The sequence below is a fragment of the Falco punctatus genome (genome assembly GCF_963210335.1).
Source record: "Falco punctatus genome assembly, chromosome: 3".
Lineage (NCBI taxonomy): Eukaryota > Metazoa > Chordata > Aves > Falconiformes > Falconidae > Falco > Falco punctatus.
In genome coordinates, this window is record NC_137582.1 from 41820219 (window position 1) to 41845351 (window position 25133).

Consider the following 25133-nt stretch of genomic DNA (forward strand, 5'->3'; position numbering starts at 1 on the left):
TGATGCTAATGTACACAATCTTCACCCAAATGACCTCTCAAGGGGGCCAGATCATCCTTGCATGTGTTCTCATGTCCTCACTGAGGTAAAATTATTTTAATGAGAATTTCAACAGTATAAAAACTGACCAGAGACTGAACAAAAGAGTTCTGAATTTCAGCCTTCTGTTAATATCTAGAGGCAGTAACATCCATACATTCATTCTTCCTGGTATGTAGGATATATGGCTTAATGCAAAATAATTGCTCAAAGATGTGGAGAAAATAAAAACAGCATGAGGAAATATTAAACTTTGAGAACACCAGCAAGGTTTTCATAAGGCAGGTTTACAATAAAGGTGACCAACAGGTGTTTGCCTTTTGAACTGATCTAAAAGGATAAAAAGTGAATGTATCAGTCATGAGCATAATCACTGTTGTTGGATGTGTGCAGGGTCTATAGGCAGGTCATACAGGAACGTAAGTGCTGACACCACCCTACATCATTAATGTTGAGTTTATCATGGTAATCACCAATAATTACTGCCGTCTTCTGTCTCAGGCAGACAGGGCACAGTAGTGTGAGCTAGGGAAATGGGAAATGTGGAACAGTGAGAAGCAGAGCTGTCTGACATCAAGCAGGCTTTTAATAGCCCATGTCAATCTTCCACTGCCAAAGTAGTTTGAAAGTTAGTGTTTCAAAATTATATCCTGTTACTACCACCTCTGTTGCTTTGGAAATATACAGTGTTCATAGCATGCAGTTAATGTTTTTTGTCTGCGTTCATGCCTAGTTTAGTGATGGTACCTGCTTCTTCTTCCCAGTTTTCTGCACAGAGTGAGCTGTCATTTAAGTGGTATGTGAAACCCAGTTTTAAAAGGGCAGTTGCAATGCTGTAATTATCTATTGCCTTGGGAAGACTCTTACATTCAAATATAGAAGAAAATAGTTGTATTATCTCCAGTGTTAATTTGTATTTTAGAATCACTGGGCTTCTAACAGAATGGAAGCTAAAATCTTTCAGTCACTGAGTGTTGGGTAAATGTTCCTCTTGTTTGTGAAATGAGGCCATAATCCATTTATTCACTCAGCTGAGATGTGTTGGTTATCTGAGCTGATACCACCTGGTATTTCTCTGGAGGTGCCAGTATCATAACAGCCTTGTGCTGGGTCCTTCTGTTTCTTTTAAAATTACATGTTAAGGACCAGATTTAAAAAGCAGTCAAAAGAAGAACCCTTCCCACAGGGTATACTTACACTCATTGCCATGGGGTTTTATTGGGGTGACAGCAGTAAAAGTTGCTCAACAAGCGACTTGATAAATTTGCGGTAAAAGTGTTCCTCCAAGGACTGTGTCAAGAAAAAAAGCTGACTGCAAACTCAGCTTGCGAAATCCCTAAAATGCAGGTGGCAGGAGACTTGAAGACTGTTTTCACTCAAAGAGGTGTGCTCCACTAACCCTTCCCTTGCTTCAGCAACAGAAGCCATGACTGCAGTGGTTGCCTGAATGACCTTCAGAAAAGTAGTAGTAGCAGTTGTTATTAACTTTAGTGTTAGTATTATACCCTGAGGCTGATGTGGAGCTTGAGTTTTGCAAAGTCACTTTTTTTAATAAGAAAAATGTTCATCTCTTATTCTTGATAGCTGGAGGATATCCTTCTGTTAAAGTGCCTGATAATAGAATCATAGAATGTTTTGGGTTGGAAGGAACCCTAAAGATCATCTAGTTCCAACCCCCCTACCACGGGCAGGGACACCTTCCACTAGACCAGGTTGCTCAAAGCCCCATCCAGCCTGGCCTGGAACACTTCCAGGGATGGGGCATCCACAGCTTCTCTGGGCAACTTGTTCTGGTGGCTCACCACTCCCGTAGTGCAGAATGTATCACATGTATCTATTACTCCTAACATAAGACATAGTCTTATTTATTCTCGTTGTTCTAAATGTTTTAGGCAAAGACAACTTCATGGTTAGAGACCAATTCTTTTCCTGGCTATCTGATAGAGAAAAGAACATCTATGTCACTTAAGCAGTGCTGTTTTCCATCAGTAACAGAAGGTACTTACACTGCTGGATTCCAAATGATTCTGTGTTGTCCCTTATGGGCCATTCTTTCCAACTTCAATGCTTCATGTAGAAAAATTGGCTTGATACCTGCTAGACCTGAACCAGAGTGTGAGTTTGAACTCTGCTGATTTACAGTAAACCCGGATTGTGGCAGGACCATGGAACTGGCTTTTTTGGAGTCAGCATAATGAAAATCTTGTCTGAATTGCTTTAAAGCATTAAAAGTAAGTTACAGTTCCACTGCTGTAGGCTCGACAAAGCATAGTCAGTGACAACTAATTATGTAATTTACATCCTCATTTCTGAAAGTCTCTCCTGACGTTGTGTTTTCATTGTCTTATAATCATGCATTAAAGTTTTGTTTCTTACCAGTCATTATTTATCCCATCTTGATCTCATGGAATAAATTTAGACATTGTCACTATCTTGGTCTCTAAGACTTGTGTTCTTTAAGAAAGGTAAAATAACGGTAAGTTGTTTAGAGCTGAGGAACTTTAAACAGTATGAAATGTGGTGATTTGTCACAGCATTCAATTTTGTAAAAGATGGGATTAAGAGACAGATAAGATAATATGCTCAACGGAAGCCAGATATATCAGAGGGATGTTTTGCCATTCATTACAGTTTGATCAAATAAACAGTAAGAATAGAAGAGAGGAAGGGAAACAAACAAACAAACAAGATCTAATTTAACTCACCATTTTTGCTTTGGAATTTTATCTTATTTTTTCTTACAGGTTGCTTCAGCTGCCATGAGAAAACCTACCAGTCTACTTGGAAGAGAATTTAGTATAGTTCTTATTAGTTAGGAAATTTAAAATTGTCACAGAAAGGGGTTCCCCTCTGGGTTGAGAAAGAAGTGCCAGTGGTAGACAGAGCAAAGCTAGTTATGCCTGGAAGATCCACTTCCTGAAGGTTAGGATTGTGTGACAGGAGGACAGACAAATGCTCCGATATTTTTCCTCCCAGGGTATGACTGCAAGACTGTTGCTTAGCCAGTGCAAGGGAAAAAGGAAGGGAGAAAAATCTTTGCAGATGTGTCTTCTATTTGCTTGTAGCATTCTCTGGGTGCCCTGGAAGAGCACACAGTGAAGAAGGTAAACAAACCCACCACCTAACTTTCTGAAAGGTTAAGCTAATCGTCTGACTTTTGCTTATGCTTTTCCTATGTATAACTTTTTTCCTGTTTTGTAATCAACTGTAACACCACGTGGGTTTATCCATTAAGCCTGTAGTAGAACATCTATTATGTGGTGGTTACTTCTAAAGATAAATCCCTTATCCTTTGGAATTGATGCTTATTAACATCAGCCTAATTGTGGTCTTGAGCTGTCACTCATTTATTATTTATCTTCAGACCCTTTAACCTCCTTCTCTATCCATTTGAACAAAACAAGGCTACCCTGGAGGATTTGCCTGGTCTAAAATACATGCAGCTTCCCAAGCTGCAGATGGCTTAGAGTGTTAATATCCAGCAATGTCACCTATTTTAAGGAGAGGTTGGCTTGCTGTATTAAGTGGAAGCTTTGCTGGGCCTCTTGAGAATAAGCAAGCAGAAAGTTTGTTACACTGACTGCATTAAACCCCTTTGTCTTGCCTTCTGCAGTGTTCCTGTTGGCAATATAAGTCATGGTGCTGGTTTATGGATGCTTTTTGATTGATTTTTAAAACGTCTTTTCAATTGTTTATTTTTTAAAGAATCAGGTCAGTTTTCCAGTGTGGTGCAGAGGATGTGCCCATGAGCAGCTGCGTTAGATGAACTAAGGGAGCAGCATACCACTGAGTAGGTATTGGAATGAATGGAGAAGAGGGGAATGTCTTATACTGGCACATCACGTACCTTTCAGTGTTGTGGAACCGTGAACACTTGTGCAAATCATTGTAGTTGTTTGTGGAAATGGCAAAATCACATTTGGATATGAGGTCCTAAATGATTTGCATTTAAGATACTTCAGGAACTTTATAATCACATTGTTCAGTTCTTAGTAGCATGGAAAGATGTACAACTAGCAGACCTATTTCTTGAAAACCTGTGTCTATCTCTGTTGCCAGAGTTTTGCAGGAGTTGAGACTTTAATTTTGCTGGAACACAGTGCAAAGTGCTATAACTTCTGGTGCTCCTTGTATTTAACTTCGAAGAATTTTGTGCATAATTTGTAAAAATATATTTTTATACTCATATATTTTACTACTGATTTTTAGTATCGTGGTGTATTTTGAAACTGAGCATTTCAGTTCTTCATAGCTAAGTGTCAAACGGCTTCAACATTATATCTACCAGTGTTCTATTAAAGAGCTAGGAAATGCTGACTGATAAGAGAGCTTGCAATTGAAAAATACTATCTAAACATGTATTTTTTTCCAACCAGTTCTGCTTCTCAAATTTCCTTTGAACATGAGCTAAAATAAAAACACAATCCACTTTATGGACAGTTTAAGGAATGAGAAATACTGCATTTCTGTTTAATTCCAAAAAGGTGAGACAGACCTTCCACAAACCTACATGGAGCTGGCTGCCTTACCACAGAGTAGAGTCAAAGGGTGAGTAGGCATGCAAACAACAGAGACGGGTGGGACTGATGTGGGGAATGAGGCAAATGCCTGAAAATTCACCCGCATCTGACAGAAATGTATAGTGGAAACAATAGCTTTTACCTGCTCCCTTTAAACTTGTGGCAACTTTAGTCTTTGCAGGGTTGTCTACTCTTTACAGACTAGAAAATATCTCTGACACCAAACCAATGAGATCTTCATGGGGATTTGCCACTTTGCTTTCCAGCTCAGGGCTGTCTGTAACAAACACTAGAAAAAATCCCCCAAAAATCTCTTGTCTGGAAAACTGCTAAGCAACGATTCTTCCCAGACTTCTTTTCCTTGGTGAGATGGAGCCAAGTATTTTTAAAAGAATAAAAGAAATCATAATCCAATACTTTTCCCCTCAAAAAAGAAGCAAACAAGGGTGGGAAAGATCTGAAGATGCGACTTGATCACTTAATGCACATGAACTGATGGCTACCTGCTACCAAACACAGCAGTGTTATTCCTTCATTCCTGGTTGCACCCTGCATCCTTTATGCTGCTACTGATGGTTTTTGGATCCCCCACAAAGAGGCAACTTAAGGAGCAGAAATATTTTTTCCCCCTCTTTTTGTATTCTGCTTGTCTCACCCATGAACATGGAGCTAGACAAATTTCACTGATGGTGCAGGCAAGAGGGAATTTGTGGAAAAGTCTGCCTAGGAGCTATTTGAATAGCAACCAGATGTTTGATAAATGTATCTGGATTACAAAATAACACATTTTTTGTTACCCAGCAAACAATGGTTTATTTATCCAAAGTGGAAAGCCCTTGGAGACTGACGAAAATTCTCTTCCTCTTGCAGTAGCCCAGGGCTAATGCAAAGCTGAGGTGGAGGAAGAATAGGTCTTCACCATACCAGCCAAGTGTCCCAATCACTGATGTATTCCTTAGTCTGGGCTGGAGATGTGTCTCGAAATTCCTGGGCTGAGGAGTCCTTTCCTGGTGAGAATTTCCTGGAGGGGGTGTACATTCTCAGGTAATGTCTCCATCTCCACAAATTAGCATGAAGTTTAAAAAACAAAGCAAAGCAAAAAATCCAAAACTTTTGTTAGAAAATTTCTCAGCAGTTCCCACCAGCTCTTTTTGTAACAGTATTTGGCAGCTGCTGAAAGGTTGCAGTAAAAGTCACCCACTATACAGCAGCAACTCCAGAAGCCAGGCAAAAGGAGTGTGATACACCGGTAGGTGCTGTGCAGAAGTAACCTGGTCTCAAAACACCTTGTCTCTCCTGTCCTGCACATAAAAACAGCACAGTAGCAAAACTGTGTCTGGAAGGGGAGAACCTTGCACTGATCAATGAATCCTTGACCCATTTGCTTCTCTAGGTGGTTCTTTGGGGACTGACAAATAATGGATCCAATATTTGGTTGCAATCAACACTGACATTATGAGAGCTGATAAAACTAATTATCCTCTGGCTGTTTGCTCCCCATGGCAAGGGAAAAGGTGTTAATTTGACTTTTTTTAATTAACATTCTAAATAGCCATAAGCCTCTACCTCCTATTAAAAAAAAAAAAAAAAGGAAACAAAACTTAGAGTGAGGTTACTTGTGTAGCAAAAAGCCTCAAAATTATGCTACTACCCAAACAACCAGAACGATGATACTTTTTCATTGTTGAGAGCTTGCCTTTGGGAGATTATTTTATTGTCACTTTTTTCTGGTCTCTTATGTCATAAAATAATGGAACATTATTTATCTTAACGTAGAAACCATACAAAATGTCATTTATGTGTTCTGTTATTGGTGAAATGTATGCATAGGCAGAGATTTGAGACATCTGACTTATGATCAGTAAGGAACGAAGTGGAATAAGCAAATGGCTCAGGAGTTACCCATGTGTGCAGGGAGGTTTGGGTATAACTGCAGAAGAAAACTCTGGTCCTACTGGATCTGAAGGCCGAGAGGATTTTCTGCATATGTAGCTGAAGCGGAAGGATGAGGGATCTGTGTGGGTGGCCTGACCCCTAGCCATGAGGGGCAGATCCTTTCACTGAAGACAGGCACACACATTCTACTGACCTCTGGACTGTGCTAGACACCTCTCCTGGCTTCGGCTGCCATGGGGTTAATTTTCTTCTCAGTAGCTGGCACAGTGCTGTGTTTTAGATTTAGTATGAGAATAACGCCGATAACATGCTGATGTTTTAGTTGGTGCAAGTAATGCTTACACTAACTCAAGGACTTTTCAAGCTTCCCATGCTCTGCCAGTGAGGAGGTGCACAAGAAGCCAGGAGGGAACACAGCCAGGACAGCTGATCCAAACTAGCCAAAGGGATATTCCATGCCACAGAATGTCATGCTCAGTATATAAACTGGGGGGAGATGGCTGGGGTGCCCGCTGATCGCTGCTCAGGGACTGGCTGGGCACCAGTCAGCGGGTGGTGAGCAATTGTACTGGGCACCGCTGAGCCTTCTCCTTTGAGTTTTATTCCCGCTCCCTCTCCTCTTCAGTACAATTATTATGGTTATCATTATTATTACTTTATTTCAATTATTAAACTATTTTTACCTCAATCCACAGGTTTTACCTTTTTCTGATTCTTACCATTCCAGCGTGGGATTTTGGGGAGAAGTGAACAAGCAGCTGCGTGGTACTTAGCTGCTGGCTGGGGTTAAACCATGACAACACCTTGTGCAAACATTCATCTAAACTTTAATCATTGAAAGCTAAGTGCCTGGGATGAGTTAATCCTGTATGTCCTTCTTGCAGATAGTCACTGAGGACATCCTCTTGTCCCACCTGGTTTACATACCTTCTTGAGGTGGGAAGAATATCTCTGTCAGGTGCCTATTCTGTCTCCACTGGCCATTCAGGGAGTCCAGGTGAGTGGGTCACGCCAGCACCTTATCTGTTGGGTGTCTGAAACAAGGCAATTCCCTCGCTTGTGTAGATGGGATTATTATGGCTAGTGATTAAACCTAGGGCGCTGATTAAGAAAGCTAAACCAGCAACTTTCTTTGCTATCGGTCATAATGCAAAGTCTGTGGGCAAGTCTTCATTTTATGTAGATTTTATTCAGAGGAAAGCTCTTGGTGTATACCCACTCCACTGTGCCTTCAGACTGGCAGAGGATTAGTATTCCTTTTGGTCATTATTTTGAACTTGTGGAAATACATGAATTACATTGCATAAATTCTGCTGCCAAAGCAGTGTATCCAGCTGTGGATTTCAGCACTGTCCTCTCCCTCTAGAGCCCCAAAAACACTGATGCGGGTGACTGTCACGGTGAACCAGTTGTTCCCTCCCTACATCTCTTCACAACCACTCCAGCACCTGTAGTTACAGATATATTAATACAGATCTGAGAATAGATTAAGTCAGACCAACAACAGATGTGTTTATACCAACACAAAAGCATTGTATAAATATAAATCATATAAATGTAAGGATAAAAAATATATAGAAAATTTGGGTAGCACTAGATATTCAAAAGTGACCGGGACAGCATGATTTAAGAAGTTACCACCTCCTAAATGAAGGTTTTAACTTTTAAGCCACCCATGTTTTGCACTGCAACAACTTAGGAGCACAGAACTACTCTAGCCCTGCATTTCAGCTGAGAGTATGGCAATTTTAACCTGGACTGCCTTAGTTTAAACTGTTCCAGGTAGATGGTTTGTCTTTCTGGTCATACCCTGTCTCTACCTGGATAAGCACGAATTCATAGTTTGAAACAGCTCTTCTAACCAGGACAGATGACTACGCAACATTTGGCATTTCAGTGGGTGTTGTGCCTTAGCAAATTTGGGCTCAAAGACACTATCACAGAAATATATCCTGCCAAGGCTCCTAAGGTGTAACTGCCCTGGTGACTTACTACACTACCTAGTTCCACTTAGGGCTATGAGCTAAATCCTTAGGAAATGAAATGTCAGCCTTATTTCAGTGACCCCAGTATGTCTGTATAGATTTAAATCAGTGTTGCATCCCTTGTAGTTTAAATATCTCTCTGTGTGTTATTTATAGGCACAAATCCACAGTTGTTTGAAAATGTGCCTTTGCAAACTTTGGTTTTGCATTAAAAACACACTCTGCAGTCCACTCTGCTGTTGGATCATCTGTCACTGTCTCCCTGCCTTCCCTGCGGCATTCCTGATCCATTCATTGATAAATACCTCATGGACAACAGGGAAGAGAGATTTATCCCTTGGCAAGTGCAAACTCTTTATTTAAACTGCTTACTGATAGGGCTGCGTATCACATGAAGCGTTTTAATATTTCCTTGACAGAGGAGGTCTGCGTCCAATACTTTACAGCCACCGGACCAATAAAAGATACTTTACTCCTATGTACGTTAAACCAGTTGATATAATGCATTAGACTGAAACTGGCAATGAAGCTGAAATCCGATTGAGGTCAGTTCTTTTTATATGTTGTTTCTGTTTAAGGGCTTTAAGACACTGCCAATCACCCCTAATTGCTCTAAACAGTCTGCATTAAGTGTGATTACCCTGTTGAATTCCCACTGTTGTTAGGGTCTTTATTTTAGCAAAAAGTCTAAGCACTTATCAGATCTTCCTAACAAAACACTTTAGCTGCAGCTCAATACCTTAACCCTGCTGTGCTATTGTCTAGTTTCAACTACATCCTGTGTCTAACTACGCCATCTTTGATGGATCTATGTAAATATGGACTGAAAAGCCCCAGTGAAACCTTTTGTTAAGTGAATATGGAAATTCAAATAATGACACAACACAAAAGATTTCATCATAAAGCTTGTGTGTTCAGCTTTACACAATATACTTACTTACATGCCTTACAAAATTTTTTGTTATCAAAACTATATAAATATCAGTGAGACAAATTTTTGGTCACACAAGGTTTATGCAAGTCTAGCTTCTAGGAATTAGAAGATACGGTCAAACAATAACACAGAAATACAATTATGAATAATAAGAATGTATTTTAAATATAAAGGGGGTGACTGTATACAGAGATTTTGTTTATCTAACTTTTTTCCTGATTAAACAGAAGTTGCAAAATCCTGGTCTAGACTTTAGCATCCATGCTAATACACTGCACTTCACAAGGTCTGCATTGATTTCCTCTAATATACTGTTCTCTGGTAAACGTTTGCATTACAATTCGTAGGTTAGGGAAAATAAAACAGGCAAGGCTTGCTAGCTTGGTTAAAATGAGCACAAATAAGACTGTAGAAGCTAAGTTCATCTACAGCAGTGGTCTAATTTGGACGTCAAGATTTCCTACCCTAGTTCCCACAGTAACAGGAAAACTGATCTACTTTAAGTCCCATTCATATGAATGCAACAATTCTGGTAGGAGAGATTAGACCTATAGTACAGATACTCTGCTTTCTTTGTATAGGTACTCTCTCCACTAGCAAAGCCAGTCTGGCAAGTTCCTTCCTTGTGTGATTTTGGAATTCCCGATTTTGTCTGCAGCATTGCCCCACAGAGCTGCATAAGCCCACCACAGCGGGCTCTAACCTGCAGCATGGGAAGTGAATTATGTGAAGGCAAGAGGGATGAAAAAAGGAGAATCAGGGACTTCTCAAGACCTTTTTGCCCCCAAGAGAAAATGGCAGCATAATGGCATTCACATTTTCATATAAACTGTGCAACTGCTCTCCCCATCCATTCTTTCTCCACTGTCATCTTCTGCATTCAGGGGCAGAAGTTTCAGCATGATAGAACCTGAAAAGTGTCTAGGATGTCGCTACGGTTTGTCAGATCTCTTAACTATAGATAACTGCATTAGCTTAGACCACTGGTGTGATAAATGAATGGAGAACTCAGCGTTGTCTTGGGTATTTGGTGGCTCCTGCTGGACTCCAATGGGTATCAACGTCTGCACTGGCTAGTTTAAAGGTAAAGGTCTATGCATGCTGCAGCTACAATTCAGATGGCAGTACAGACTTATCCTTAGAAATGAAGGTGTATTTGAGCCTATATTTTTTTATTTCATATTCTTAAGGGGATGGGTTTGGTTCTTTAATCACTTGTCTCAGATTGTGTCTCTCTCATCTATTTTATCTGCTGCTCATCTCTAATTTAATTCTACCTACTTACAGTAGGGTCTTCCTGCTTCCACCCAGACCAGGAGCATACTGGGTGCTCACCAGGAACACCTCTAAGTTCTCACTAGGTTGATTCTGAGTTGTCTCACAGCTTTCCTCCCATCAAAACCTTTAATGTTCAGTTGCAAGCCTTTACCCCATTACAAACAAATAATCTATTTAATTTTTGAGAAAGTGCACATGGACATATTACTAATGTGCTAGATGAAAAACAGAAGGGACTTTCATTTCACAACAGAAATAATATTTCCCTGCCTCTATGCCCATTGCAAAAAAAAAAATATTTACCTTCCATCAAGATATGCATGTAAGAAGTTATGAGAAAAATCCTGTTTTATTTTGGCATTTAAAAGGTACATTCTAAGAATTCTCATGAGTGTCACAAGAAGTAGGTATATTGTGTTATTTTCGTCTCAAACTCCACAGTGAGCTATAATCTATTTTAAAAGTGCTATCAGTTAAGATACTCTGTGGTTTCTTATAGTGAGTAGATTAGCACCTTATAAATCAGTTCAGGAACCAGAATCTAAAACACTGGCTGGGAAAACACAATATTTAAGTGTTCCTTGTCCCAGAGACCTTTCAATGCAAATGGATGAGATAAGTGCACAAGGAGGAAAGGAAATCATGAGGCAGCGCAGTGATCTGCGGGATGGCAGCAAACATTGCTAGTTACTGCGGCTTGCCCAAGCCGGGGGAGGCAAAGCAGAGGGGGAGAAAATGAGGGAGTGAAAGAAAGAGGATCATAACAAACAGCCAATGGGTAGAAAGAGGTGAAAATACACACACAGCTGTAAAGAAGTCTCTGGATGTTCAGTTGCTCGTGCTTGGGCTGCTTTTATTTCCTTCTACTGCCTGGATCTTAGTTTTACCCCAAATCATGCACCTTAAGTAAGGGCAGTTGCATCACATTTTCTACGGCGTGTACAATGGTGTAGGAGTCCATGAATGCTCTTTTTTTACCCTCTTCCTCCCACCATAATAGTCCTCCCTTTGACTTTTTACATTCCCTGCTGGGAAGTACCTATCTGCTTGGCATTTGGCCACAGCCCGTGTTCAGAAAGCCATGGCTTCTCATGCAGGCAGCACCCTATGTAGTCTCTGCGGTACCTTCGTTACTTCTTTTTCTTATACTATATTAAGTCATATTTTACATGAAGTCTTTGTTATTTATGGCCATTGGTTGTTTAGATGCCCAGGGGATACTTAGAAAGAAAATTGCACCATCTGGTAATTTTACAAAGCTAAGACATACACAGTCTTACAGTTCTCTCAATGATGACATTGTTGAAATCGCATTTCTAAAAGGACTGTCATAGGCACTAACTTACTTTCTGTTGGATGCCGAGTTCCTTCATCACCCGGGCATTAAATGCTACATGAAATCAGGTGGCTACTGAGCATTCATTCATGAAGAATCTGTCCAATGTCATGCTTAGACAGTTGTTGTGTACAATAACCTGAGTGTTGGGGTCTGCAGTGGGTCTGCAGATGAGTTAGTTGACTTTAAAGACTTAGCTGTGTACCTTTAAGACAGCCACAAATTGTCAGGTCTGTAAACAGGATGTGAAGAACCCGAACTTAGAACCGCAGCACAGGGGCACCTACAGCAACAGCAAATAGCAAGCAAGAAGAACACAGCAAGCCTATCAGGGTCTGACACATGTACTATCTAAGATATATAAGCAAACCGTATAAACAATAAAGGGCATTTTGCTATTTTGTCCGAACCCGGACATGTAGACGTAGTGTTTTTCAGTCCACCTCGACTTGCGTCACCACACCTGAGTTGTTCTATTACTGGTTACTCAAGGTCTCTTATGGTTGGAGTGAGAATTGACAGGGAGACAGTCCTTTTGGTGGACTCGTGGTTCGAGGATGGACTGCACAGCTTCCAGTTAGAGTGTGCTGTCATATAAATAATATTTCAAAAATATGACTTTCCTGTCACTTGGGAGGTAAGTAGTATATTCAGAGTAGAAAGTATTACATAAGGCCCTAATTCACATACAGTCTTCTGGGTATTTTGTACCAGTTCAAAGACTTTTTACTATACTAAAAATTTCTGATCTTGTGGGGCAAATGCTCATTCGAGATTCTCCTTTTGTGTCAGTGCTCCTCAAAGACAAAAGTGCAGGAGGTACCCTTTTTTAATTCCTTTCTGGGTCTGAAGTAGTTTGAAGAGGGTCACAGACGACTTTAAAAGCTGATTAGTTCTTTTGAGTGCCTTCATTCTCTCTACAAGATCGTAAGTCTACAGATTTTTCTTTCAGAAGGTCAGACACCTCTTGGCATAAGTCAGTGATTTACTGTTCTCATTTCACAGAGAATCGAAACCCTACGTTAGCACCTGCAGCTAATGAACAGGAAAATAACATTACATGTGTTATGATGCTTCTTCCCTGTTTTGCCCTGTTGTTTCTTTGTGATAAGGCAGGAACTGAAATAGAAGTTGCATCCTCTAAGTGATCTGTTTAATAAACACTGTGAATTCAGAAGTGGAGCAACTGTGCCCTAAGGAGGAATAACATGTGAATACACAATTATGATCACTTCTACTTGAATTGCATCAACAGGGACTAATTCTAGAAATGAAGTGTAGTTACTTGCTATTCACCAAGAGAGCATACAGTCTTTCAAAACACACCCCAGTGTTCTCATTATTTAAAATTATGTAACTGCCATACTCTTATGCTGTAGTTGTTGGATGTGGCCACTAAAGATTTAAAGTGCTTGTTAACTATTAGTTACAGGTATTTATAGATGAATGACCAATTCCCTTTCTCCCTCCCTAGTGCAACCTCATTAAAAAGATTCCTCCACACAAGTGGCTACTAAAAAATGAAGACGTTAAAGACCCACCACAACTTATTCCAAGTCAGGTGCAAAGATTGCCTACAGAAGCAATGCTATGGAATAAAAATAGTCCCATAAATTTTAGCAAGGGTGATTATTAGGCAAAGGTTAAATGTTAGACCTGCAGACCTTTTTGAACCCCTAAGCCTAGTTTTCCTTCTATTTCCCCAAAAGCCAAGAAGTCTTACAGAGTCCAGAAGAAACATACAACTAGCCGAGCAAGAGGATTTTATCTTCCAGTCCATATCTGTCTGGAAGGAGTGTGTGCAGCTCAACACATTTCCAAGACCTTAAAGGACTGGGTCCCACTTTGCAGTAGTGGAAGAGCCTCAAGGAAGATGCACATTCCCTTTTCCTTGGCATGTGGTGCAACATAATGGTTCCGTAGACTCAACATAGCTTATTGCCCAATGGTCAGAGTGCTACCAATAATTGTAAGAAGTTTGACTTATCTGTTTGACTCGCTATGACCCTGTGTAACGTAAGACAATAAGGCTATTTGTGCCACCAGACCACTAATAGCAGTGATTCCTTGAGCAGCACTTTCAGCTGGATGATTAGCATCCTTTGGGGGATCTTCTGTCTTATTAAAACCAGTAGTTAACGCCTCCCTTGCCCTTTCAGAATTTTCAACCATGGCACTAGAGGCCATGCCATTTTAAACAAAAACCTACTTCTGCTTAAATTTCAGCAGAAAGGTTTACATTTATCAAGAACAGTGGACATCAAAGTCTGGTTCGATTGTTCGTTGTTAAAACTGTAAAAAAAAAGTCATCCTTCAGGCTGAAAATATACCGTGTTCATGTTGTAGTCATGCTGAAAATGCTAAATGACCCTTCAGACTTTGCTGAGAAACATTATCTATTCAATTAATGGGCCATAAAATGATTTAGATAAAAGACAAGCCTGAAATGTCTTTAGAAATACAGGAGAGGAAAGCTAATGCTATCTAATTTCTCAAACTTCAAGGATATAAAAGGTTTAGGAAATGTAAAACATCACTTGCACAGGATTCTGCATAACACTTTAGGAAACCAGAAACTACAAACTGAAGGGAGAGGAGAAGTACAATATCCTATGCGTGATAAAACACACATTAATGCATGAATGCACACTGTCATTTTCCAGAGGTGATGCACTCTCCAGCTAGGATGACTGAAGAACAAGAAGGTCAAGTGATCTGACCACAGATATTGGTCAATGGCTTTGTGTGACTGGAATTAGCACTTTCCTGGCTCCCGCAAGCCACTACACCAAGACCTCTCATAAATATATTTTTTCAGGGTGTGAAATAATTTATTAGCTGTCATGGCTATTATGCCATGATAAACTAGCAATTTTACATCTTCATTGATACATATGCAGAAAATGTTAAAAAAAGAAAAACCCCAAGGACTTAAATTCTATTGATTTTGGCCAATTTCCCTTGAAGATTTCATCCTATAATTGCCAAAGTCACAACATTATTTCAGTTTTGCAGAAAACTGTTTAAATGTTAATGATTTTTTTTCCTTGCATATAATTTTTTTTGGACCTGAGTATTAGATAGTGTAATAGTCTGTCTATTATCAGTTAACAAATCTGCTTTCAGCTACACACCAGTATGGAGATTCTGGCCGTACATTCCCTGTCTCAGGTGCAGAGAAATTCTCATTTAGTCTTCGGCAGGTCCCTGGAGTGGACACTGGCCAGCCTTAAGGAGCAATCATGACGTACAGAAGACGGAGTCACAGGAGCTCCCTATTGCTGCACATTTCATGGCAAAAAAGTGCAGCCGAGGCCTATGCAGTCCACTCAGCTGGGATTGGGAATCTGGGGTTTTATGGAGCTTGCTTTGACTGACTCTAAATCATTGCACCATTTGAGGAAAACTAATTTCTAAATGTATAGACAGGAAAATGTAGGTGTCTCCAACAAGAAGAACAGCAATTGGTCGTGGTAAGGAGTTGTGCTATATACAAAGTGTTATCTTTGTCTTCCAAAGCCCTGAAAATACTTACTGTACCACCGAACCACACGTGACTGCGTTAATACGGCTAGCTAGCTCATTATACACACCAAGGCACAAACCAGCCTCAAAACAGTAAGAAAGATATAGCTGAGATATTTTAGGCAAACTTCACTTTCATGATTCCAGGAAATTTAATGAAGGTTTATTGCACTAGGAGATAAAACACAGTAAAGTAGATTTCAGGTGCTGGATGTCAGGATAAGGAAAGCAAAATGCAAAAAACTCAATGAAAGTGTGTAAATTGTATTAGGCAAAGGCAAAAAGGACAGCATCTCTAAGGATGGTGGATTTTTATCAATAATACTAAGCTTGCTTTCCAATGGAGGTGTGATGTGGGTCTTCCAGTCTTCCACATCCACTACTGTTCACCTCCCACGCTGTTGCTGTGCTGAGTTCATCCTCAGTGGGCAAGAGCAGTGCCTCTGCCTGGTCAGGAGCTGCTGAGTGCTGCCTTCCCTCCGCAGGAGCATTGGCTGGGGTCTTTTCCCTCCAGCCACACTGCAGTTCTTGTGCAAAGTGCAGCAACATAAATTCTCTGAGACCTTTACCTCTCTCAGTCTATAAGGACAATTGACCAAGAAGTTCAGACATCACTAGAAGTGAGAGGACTGACAGATGGAAAGATACTTCAGTTGTATTATGCCTCCTTCTCCTAAGAAAAAAGAAGTAAAAAATAAAAAATGAGAAAACAGCTTACTAGCTCTGCCCAGTGATCATGTTTTTTTTTCTCACCAACAGACGGAACATTTCTTATGGCTGTGTGACAACAGCATGAGTCCAGGGAACCCCAACTCTTCGTAGAGGGGAAATGATGAAACGTATATAAGCTGTGTGGGCTTGTCTGCCAGAATGGCCAGCAGACTGTTCGACCTTCAGCACCTGACACCACTGTGCTGCTGCTACCAGCACCATTTCCAGGAGAACTCTCCTCTTGAGCTTTCTAGTCCAGATGTCTTGTCATGAGAATGCTGTCAAGTCTCTGTTGAGAACTTTTGACCCCTCCTTATGTGTAGGTGCTAAGACCAGGCCTTGGAAGATTGCTTTGAGTTTTCTGGTAGTGCAGACCTTGCCAGGGAATATGCCATGATTTTCATTAGTGTGGTTTATAACGAGCCCACACTGTTTGAGTCCTTTTTTATGCAAGTGCAAATGTATAAATACAGCAACACTGTTGTTACCTATGAATGCATTTCTGTGAGTGCTGGAGGGACAAAGGGACAACCGATGACAGTGTAACCTGACTTTGCTGACAGTTTAAATTCTGTAGCATTATTCCATGACAAGTACTATGGTCAAGCAAATGTTGGCTGACTAATGCTCTCCCAAGTTCTGGGCAGCAGCCGTATTGCCTGTTCTGTGACCTGGTGAGAGCTCATGGATTAGCAGAGCTGGTCCTAGTTAGACCCTGTATGTTTGCTGAGATGCTGTGGCAGCTGCTGGCAAAATAAGCAGCTTTCCTACCTGTGAGCCACAGTCCCACAATGACTCTTTTGGTCGGTCTGATGGCATGCAAGTGAGTAGGTTCTCTGTTTAACAGTAATTAAAAACCCAAGAAACTATTCACAGGAGCATCTACATCAAACTACATGTGTTAGGACTAAATAAAGTCCCTCTTAATTTTTAAGGGGTGATGAACCAATGTGCAGTTGCTGTGCTATCCAGAGCTAAATTTCTGAGGTGTGTCAGCAGACTCATCTTTTTCTTTGGTTATATTAGCTAGTAGAGCTGATGTGCTTCATTACTTAGTGTTTGTAAAGCTCTTTCCAGCTCTTTGAAGCACACAGGCTGCTAATTACTCAAGCCATGGCTGTTAAGGTACAGCGTTTCTTCAGGAGTAGGCTACTTGGTTTCTTGCTATTCAGGATGACTAAAGGTCATATGAAATGATTTTTATTAGAATCTAGCCATGGTATTTTGCTTATAGTTAGTCAGCCAGCAACATTTCTGTAGGAAATGTCAAATAATGCAAGATTTGACTTTTTGATATACAAAAAAAAAAAAAAAAAAGATTGAAATCAGTAAATTGTTTTGGGGATGCGGTCTGTCTGCACTGCCCTGGGGTAATCTTCCTTCTAAAGATCATCTGCAGTGGGTGAATGTTAGACCGAAACCCTGGCACAGTGTGCTGGGAAACTGACCCCAGGTTTGGCAAAAGTTCTTTGAATATGAAGTACTTCCGAAGCAACATTTGGGTATGGGGTGTCTGTGCTTGTCTGTGCCATTTGACTGCCTTCCTGACCCCTGGCTCCACTGTAGGAACCTCCCCGTGTCCACCATTACACAGAAAACCACTGAGAACAGGAATAGAAATTGCTTTATTCGCTTTCATAGTTCAGTGAACGGAGATTTTCTGAGCTGCCAAAAGTTCGCATAAAATGGTGCATCGATACCACCCAGAAGGTTTGAGAAAAACCTTTAAGAGGACCCTCTCAGGGTGACTTTATGATTCACAGCCTGTTCCTCAGGGTTGGTGAGGAAGGTATTTCCCCCAAAACTGAGGCAGGGAGGCAGAAGAAGGGGCAGGGAGAAGCACAGAGCAACGAACTCCCACTACATCCACAGACTTTAAGTTCACAGGGAAAGTGGTGAAGCAGAGTGGTACCACTGAGAGTGCTGAAATTGGGTGCAGAGGGGAACACTGAGGCAGATGCACCCAGAGCGTGCACAAGTCTGTGCCAGGAAGACCAGCAGGACATTCTGATTGGAAATGGAGGTCAGAAAGATGAAGAAGCAGAAAGCAGAGGCGTGGAGGATGGAGGGGACGCTGTGCTGGCCACAGGCGTATGGCCAGTGCCTCGCACATGCACAGGGGTTTGCAGTGCCAGTGCGGCAATGGGAGAGCTGAAGTCCTCTGTACAGACCGCTGCTTTGCCTTCTCTGAACTTTCAAAAACCTAAAATAAATTTATTCGTTTGTTTCTGACTTTCTTCAGGTGTATTTATACATATGCTTTGAATTAACCCCTGCTCCCTGAGGATGCATCACTGCACTTCAGACCTGCAGGTGGGAGCATCCGTGGGCTGGCAGCTGGGAGGCCGAGGGGTCTCCAGGTGGGAAGGGCTCTAACGGGACATGCTCCTGAAACAGAAAAAAACAGCGAAATACAATATACTTATAAAAAGGAGGACATGTGTCATGTTGTATGGGTATAAAATGATATTTCCCCCCCACTCGCTGCTTCGTAGCATGGATTTCTGGCCTGTACGGAGTCAGCGTGACCTTTGGGTGCTTTAGGTGACGTAATGTTGCCCTCTTCTGGCCACGTGGGGAAATGACTGTTTTGGGTGAGGTGGGAAAAGCACGGTCGAGCCTTGCTCCCGCGGGACAACGGGACGCGCGGGATGCAGCGGCTACAAAACGCCAGTGATGTTCGGTGGGGCTCAAGCGGCCGCTGTGGTACCCGCGGGGTGCGGAGAGCAGCGCGCACAGCTCGGCAGCGCCGCGGCCCGGCGCACGGTGCGCTGGGGCGGTCACCGTGCCTGGCTGTGCCCGCAAGTGTCAGGCACTGGTGCCCCCTCAGCCCAAGCACTGGTTTTCCTCAGCCTCGCAAATCCAGGGTTTAGGGAGTTAACCAAAGGGACTATACAAATCCCCTAAGAATGGACCGCACAAGGCTTTCCCTATGCATAAACGCAAGCCCATATTGTGAATAATGACAAATTAATGTTGCTAGACCTAAGTGCTGAAAAGTCTAAGAAAAAATCCGCCAAATCAGGACAGTGACAAACTGAGAGGTTTTTTTCTTCCTCTGTCTTCTGTTTTTTAAAAGAATTTTCTCAGATACTCTTCTACAAAAAAAATTCCCTAACTTTTCATGGGAAAAGATCTTGCACTTCCATAAAAAGAAGAAAAGGTCAGAATGCTGCGTATATGCTTGTTTTCAGGAGGTGGATCTTCATGAGTAAAATCAAGTCTTGAGACTTGCATTAAAATTGGGAAAATGGACAGTACCATCTACATTATTAAAAAGCCTAAACTATTAATTTACACTTGAGGTCAGTTTGTCCGTGGTCTGCAGAATGCTAAGCGTACTCTCCTTTTTCAAGGCTATGATTACATTTAGTACGCACAACCCATACAGAGGCCATTCCTGAAATGCAGTGGGCCCCATTACAGCTCATAGCCAAATTCCCCCTCATGGTTTGCTTTGTTTTGTTTAAGTTTATGAGAAAACATTCTGTGGAAAATACTTGCCATTGCATACTGTAGAACGTGCCAGTCCAGATGAATGAAGATGAATTTCTGGTTTGTGTCTCACCTTTGGAATACATAGCATAATTTAAATGTTTGGTAACAAAAAGGCCAGTTTTTATCTCTGCAGTAGCACAGGAAAGCTTGGAAACAGAACTCAGGTGCAACAGGGACTTTTGCTTTGGACTGGGGCCATTCTGCAAGTAGCTGAAGACGCAATTCCTCTCCCAGTGGGAGACCAAATCTAGGAGTTCCTCCACTATTGCTGTCAGAAAGCCAGTGCCACCAAGATGCTGCTAGGAGACGCTGAGGTTTCTGCCTCTCACAGAGGGCTGGTGCCCTGCTGTTACCAAGGTCTTTCATGAGCTCCTTGGCTGGGGGGATGGAGTGGCCAAGACTTCCATCACCCAGCTGAGGTGGGCTACAAGTACTGCACAAATAAGACTTCCACTGAGTTGTAGCTAAAACCACACAGGGTTTAAATCCACTCCTCAGTGATCATGCTGCAACTGTACCTGCTCAGTTAATCAGAAACAGTGGATGGGTGGCACCTGGAAGGGGCATCGCTTTGTGGAAATTCATATTAACACATATACCACAAGTCTTAAATGCTCTTGGCTGTAACAACTCTTCTAGCTACAAGGGTTCCCCTGGCTCTGGGTTCAGAAAGGCTTTCTTGCATTGTTCATCCAGATTTTAGCTATTGAGAGCCTTTTTTTTTAGCTAGAAAAAAACATGTTCAACAAATGATGTTGCGCAGTGCTCGTTGCACTGAGCAAGCAGGAGGCACACAGACGCGTGCGATGAAGCCCGTGCTTTGGCGATTTGCCTGGCTTCCTGCCACTGCCACCGCTGTGTCAACCAAATAGCTCAGCCCTCGGCCTTCTGCTTAGGTCCTTAAACACTCTGAAAGTTATTTTTCTTGGAAGTGCTGGGGTGATTGTTCAGGCAAATAAAGTAGTTGCAGATGCTCAGTTTTCTTGATCTGTGGCTGTTGTGTGCTACTGGGTAGCACTGGCTTGCCATTGCACCCACCCCCCAAAATCCTGGATGAAGTCAAAAGGTCCTGTGTACTCACATACCGACACTATCCACAGCTAATGAAAAGAGCTGAAGTCTAGGAAAACACAATAGGTTGGAGTAGCCTTATTAATGAGTTTTGAATGTCTGAGATGCCTTGTTAAACAGAAAATGAATCTGAAAACGTTTTTTCAAGCAGTCTGACAATGACACACTACATTTGATTTTTCAGAGACAAAGGAAGTCAATGGTCCAATGTTCTGCTTAGGAAGGGAAAACAAGCATCAGGAAAAACATAGATTGTAATAATTTTAAAAGGAAACTTGCAGTGAACTAAAAAATGGCAAGAGGCCTTACAGACAGATTTCCACAGCCAGCAGAAGGAGGCCTCTGGGTCGCTCCCTGTGGGATCCCAGGGTGGCCTGTCTCCCACCAGTGGTGGCCACTGCAGGATGGACTGTGCTTCTGCACCTCCCTGCAGACCCACTCAGTGGAAGGAGCACTGGGGGCTGCCTGCGGACAGAGCTGCGGGGCCTTTGGGCTGTGTCCTGAAAAGACTCTCATCCAGAGGAAGCTACTGTGACGCAGGTGTGTGTAGGGTCTCCATGTCAACAAAGAAATAGATGGGGAGAGTTGTCTCTGGAGTCAGAGAAATACAGGAGAACAAGAGGAGATTTGGAGCTATTCTTATTTCATCCTTTGTAATTTTCTTCATTATTTTCCCCCAAACAGCAACAGGCTTTTGTAGACACTCAACATGCAGTTGGGAGCCGGAGCCAAGCATGTATTGCATCCATCCAGGAGCTGGGCCGTGTCGTGCAGGGCCGGACATTCTTCCAGCTAGATTTCAAAGCTTTTGGGACTCTGAACTACTTGTTCAGAGCCACTTAATGTGTTAAATGTAGTGGAGCTTTATTTATCAGCTGGCAGAAGATATAAAGCTCTCATCATTAGAGTGAAGTATATAATCCAAATGCAGAAGTAGTAAGGTACTTGACAGTATCACAGTGATCATATGTAGGTCACTACAGGTATGTCTAAACAGCAAGACTCGAGAGAACATCTACTTTGAGCCCAGATGTCCACTCCTGTTATGGAATTAGGACAAGACTTGGGCATCTTTCCTCTCAAATTCTGATTTCCACTGGATCAAAACACAGCAGAGAGCCAGGAGTCATCCAGCCATCTCCCCCCAAGCAGAGTACTGAAGATAAACAGCCTGTATGTAGGTCATTGGTTTTGCTCATATTTATTTATATGAATCCTGACCTTCAAGCACACAGTATATAGAATTCCCACTGATGTTCACAGGCTTTTTGGGCTGGTGAAGTCCAGATTCGTATCTTAAAGGCCTGTGACTGGAAAGACCTTTGCGCCAAGGCTGGCAGCAGCTGTGAGGCTCTGTGAGAGCACAGGCATCCCTCCACACACTTGGATCTGCAGGTTAAAGAGACATCTGCTACGTGCATTGACATAGTGGCAGAGATAGAGTTCTCCTTCTTCATGAGGGAAGGAAAACTAGTAATACCAGAGGATCATGCTGCCATCCAGAGAGACCTCAACAGGCTGGAGAAATGAGCTGACATGAACTGCATGAAGTTCGACAAGAAGAACTGCAAAGTCCTGGACAACCCTAGGCACCGGCACAGGCTGGGGGTCACCCAGGTGGAAAGCAGAAAAAGACCTGGGGGTTCCTGGTGGTCACCAGCTTGAGCATGAGGCAGCAATGTGCCATAGTAGCAAAGAAGGTTAAAGGCTGCATTATAGGAGGAGTGTTGCCAGTTGTGGAGGGAGGTGATCCTGTCCCTCTGCTGAAAATGGTGAGGCCACACCTGGAGTACTGGGTCCAGGTCTGGGGTCCCCAGTACAAAAGAGGCATGGACATACTGGAAATAGTCCAGTGAAGGGGCATGAAGATGACTTAAGAGACAGGAGCATCTCTCCCATGAGGAAAGGCTGAGAGAGCTGGGACTGTTCAGCCTGGAGAAGAGAAGGTTCAGGAGGATCTCATCAATGTATATAAATACCTAAAGGAGGGGTGCAAAGAGGATGGAGCCAGGCTCTTTCCAGTGGTGGCCAGTGACAGTACCAGCAAGGGGCACAAACTGAAACAAAGGAGGTTTCCTCTGAACATCAGGAAACACTTTTTCACTGTGAAGGTGACCGAGCATGGGCACAGGTTCCCCAGGGAGGTTGTGGAGTCTCTATCCTCTGTGATACTCAAAAGCCATCTGGGAATGGTTCTGGGAAACTGGCTATAGGCGGCCTGCTTGAGCAGGAGGGTTGGACCAGATGACCTCAGAGATGCCTTCCCACCTCAGCCATTCTGTGATTCTGTGAACTTTCTCTGATCAGTCATAAGGCCTAGGATATGTAATACTCTGATTCTTCAGAAGTTTTAGCTTATCCCAAAAGCATGGTGCACCTTGTAGTAACCGCATCGTTTTGAAGATGACTGTGAGTCTGGCAGCACTACCTGAACTGGTTATATGACAATTTGTTAAGGGTCTACGGTCTAGAGGCAGGAACTTAATGTGTGACACAGAGTGTTCACCTTTAAAAAATAATTCAGCCTTAACTGACCTGTCTGGTGTAATCTAAAATGTTTTATTTGCAATATCTGTTTCATTAAGGTCTCAAAAATTGAAAATTTCAAACTAACTTGCTGACTGTGGCATTCATTAAACACAGATGGTCTCCTCTCTGTGCAGGTGAAATAGGGTCACTGCACAATTCTATATATTCTTTTTTTGAGTGAAGATTAGGAATCTATTACTCTCTCTTCCCAGAACCAGTTGAAGATTTTTTTCACTCCAGCTGGTCAGTGTGGTGTGGTTCCAAGGACAACTTTGGTGCATGACTTCAACAGAAACTTGGGTTGACTCACTGGTATGGATCTAGGCAAGATAGCAGATCTAACAGAAGAATGTTCATATTCTTCAAACACCGGAACAACATGTAGCTATTATGATTTTGAGTTGTTACTCCCTTGATGATACATTTCTAGCTTCTCTCCTAACCAATTTTTTTTTTTTTAAGTCAGATGCATGAACTTGGAAGCAATTGCTTCTTTTTGCTGCTATTTATGACATCCTCCCTGCAAATGCCATCTCCTGGGACATTACTTGCAGGTGAGTTGTATGTAAGAAACATATCTATTCCAGGTAACAAAGCAGCAACCTGATGTCCAAATGGTTTGCTGAGAACATCATTACTACTGTATCATAGGCTGTGAAGATAACATTTAGCAGCTCTCATCCACCTCTCAGGCTTCTGGGACCAGACTTCTGGACTAGATGCCAAATAATGTAGATCTAATAAGCGGCAAAATGTAATAATAGCTAGAATTGTCTCGTGCATATTCCTGAATGGGGTCTGTACTACTGAAAATGCCAGAATTTGCACATCTTTCAAGAACAGTCAGCAACTGCAAACAAATAGTCCCACTAAGCAGCTACTGATTTTGTCAACATGCTTTTTCATGTCTCCATTTTCTTAGTCAATGTAGGACAGATGGTTCATGTACTTCGTTGCAGGTACAACTGCAGCTGGGCTAGGAAGGGTATATTTAATGCAGTACAATCAACTTTCCAATCTATTTAAAGAGGCTTATCATTGTTTCTTACCGGTCAGCAGGAAGAGGGGATGAAAGGGCACCAGCACTTCCTGAAATGGAGCGGAAAACTGGGGTTATTCTCTTCCTCCAATTCGGTTCTGCTCCACAGTGCACAGCCAAACATGCAGAAGTGCTCATGCTTCTGGAACCCAGCGAGGTATGGATTTAGGAAAAATGAAATAATGGCACAATAATGGAATATGTTGATAGGAAAGAGCTGTCAAAGTAATTAAGACTTGGTTATAGATCAGAATAATGAAAGTCAACCACTGTCTAAGCACAGAAGGGGGAAGTGTTATGAGGAAAAGAACCTTTTTTCCAATCTAGCTGTAAGTTCTAGTTATAAGCAACAACGGTATTGACTAAATTGCCCATTCATGTGTAATGTATGCATAATGAAAACATTGACATGGGTTGTGGACATATGTATGAGCAGGCAAAGGATGACAGGTGTGAGGCAGATATACACAGTTCTGAGATCAGACAGAGCATATATGCAACCAATACACTATAAAAAGACATGACTCCTTGGGGCATGTTCAGAACTTTTTTCTGACTTGTTGTCTTTGCTTATGAACTTCAGTCTGCTCTGCTGTAAATCTGGACATCAAGTCCAAGGTGAAACATGCTTCTGTGTCCCTGCTGTGCCATGTTGGCATTTGATTGAGATCAGCTATAGAATAATTGTAGAGATGGTTCTGTGGGATGTTGTCTTTTTGCTGGCAGTGGGTTGGGCGGCTTGTGCAGGAACACAGCATTCAATCTAAAAAAA

General features: G+C 42.0%; 1 long non-coding RNA gene across 1 annotated transcript in view; it reads right to left on the minus strand.

Moving 5' to 3' along the window:
• Positions 1-25133, minus strand: part of LOC308060215 — a 58552-nt gene that overhangs the window by 16101 nt on the left and 17318 nt on the right. Inside the window, exon 2 of the long non-coding RNA XR_013926648.1 lies at positions 1-25124. This exon is cut by the window's left edge and continues 16101 nt beyond it. This is a non-coding gene — a long non-coding RNA (uncharacterized lncRNA). The remainder of the gene's footprint in view (positions 25125-25133) is intronic.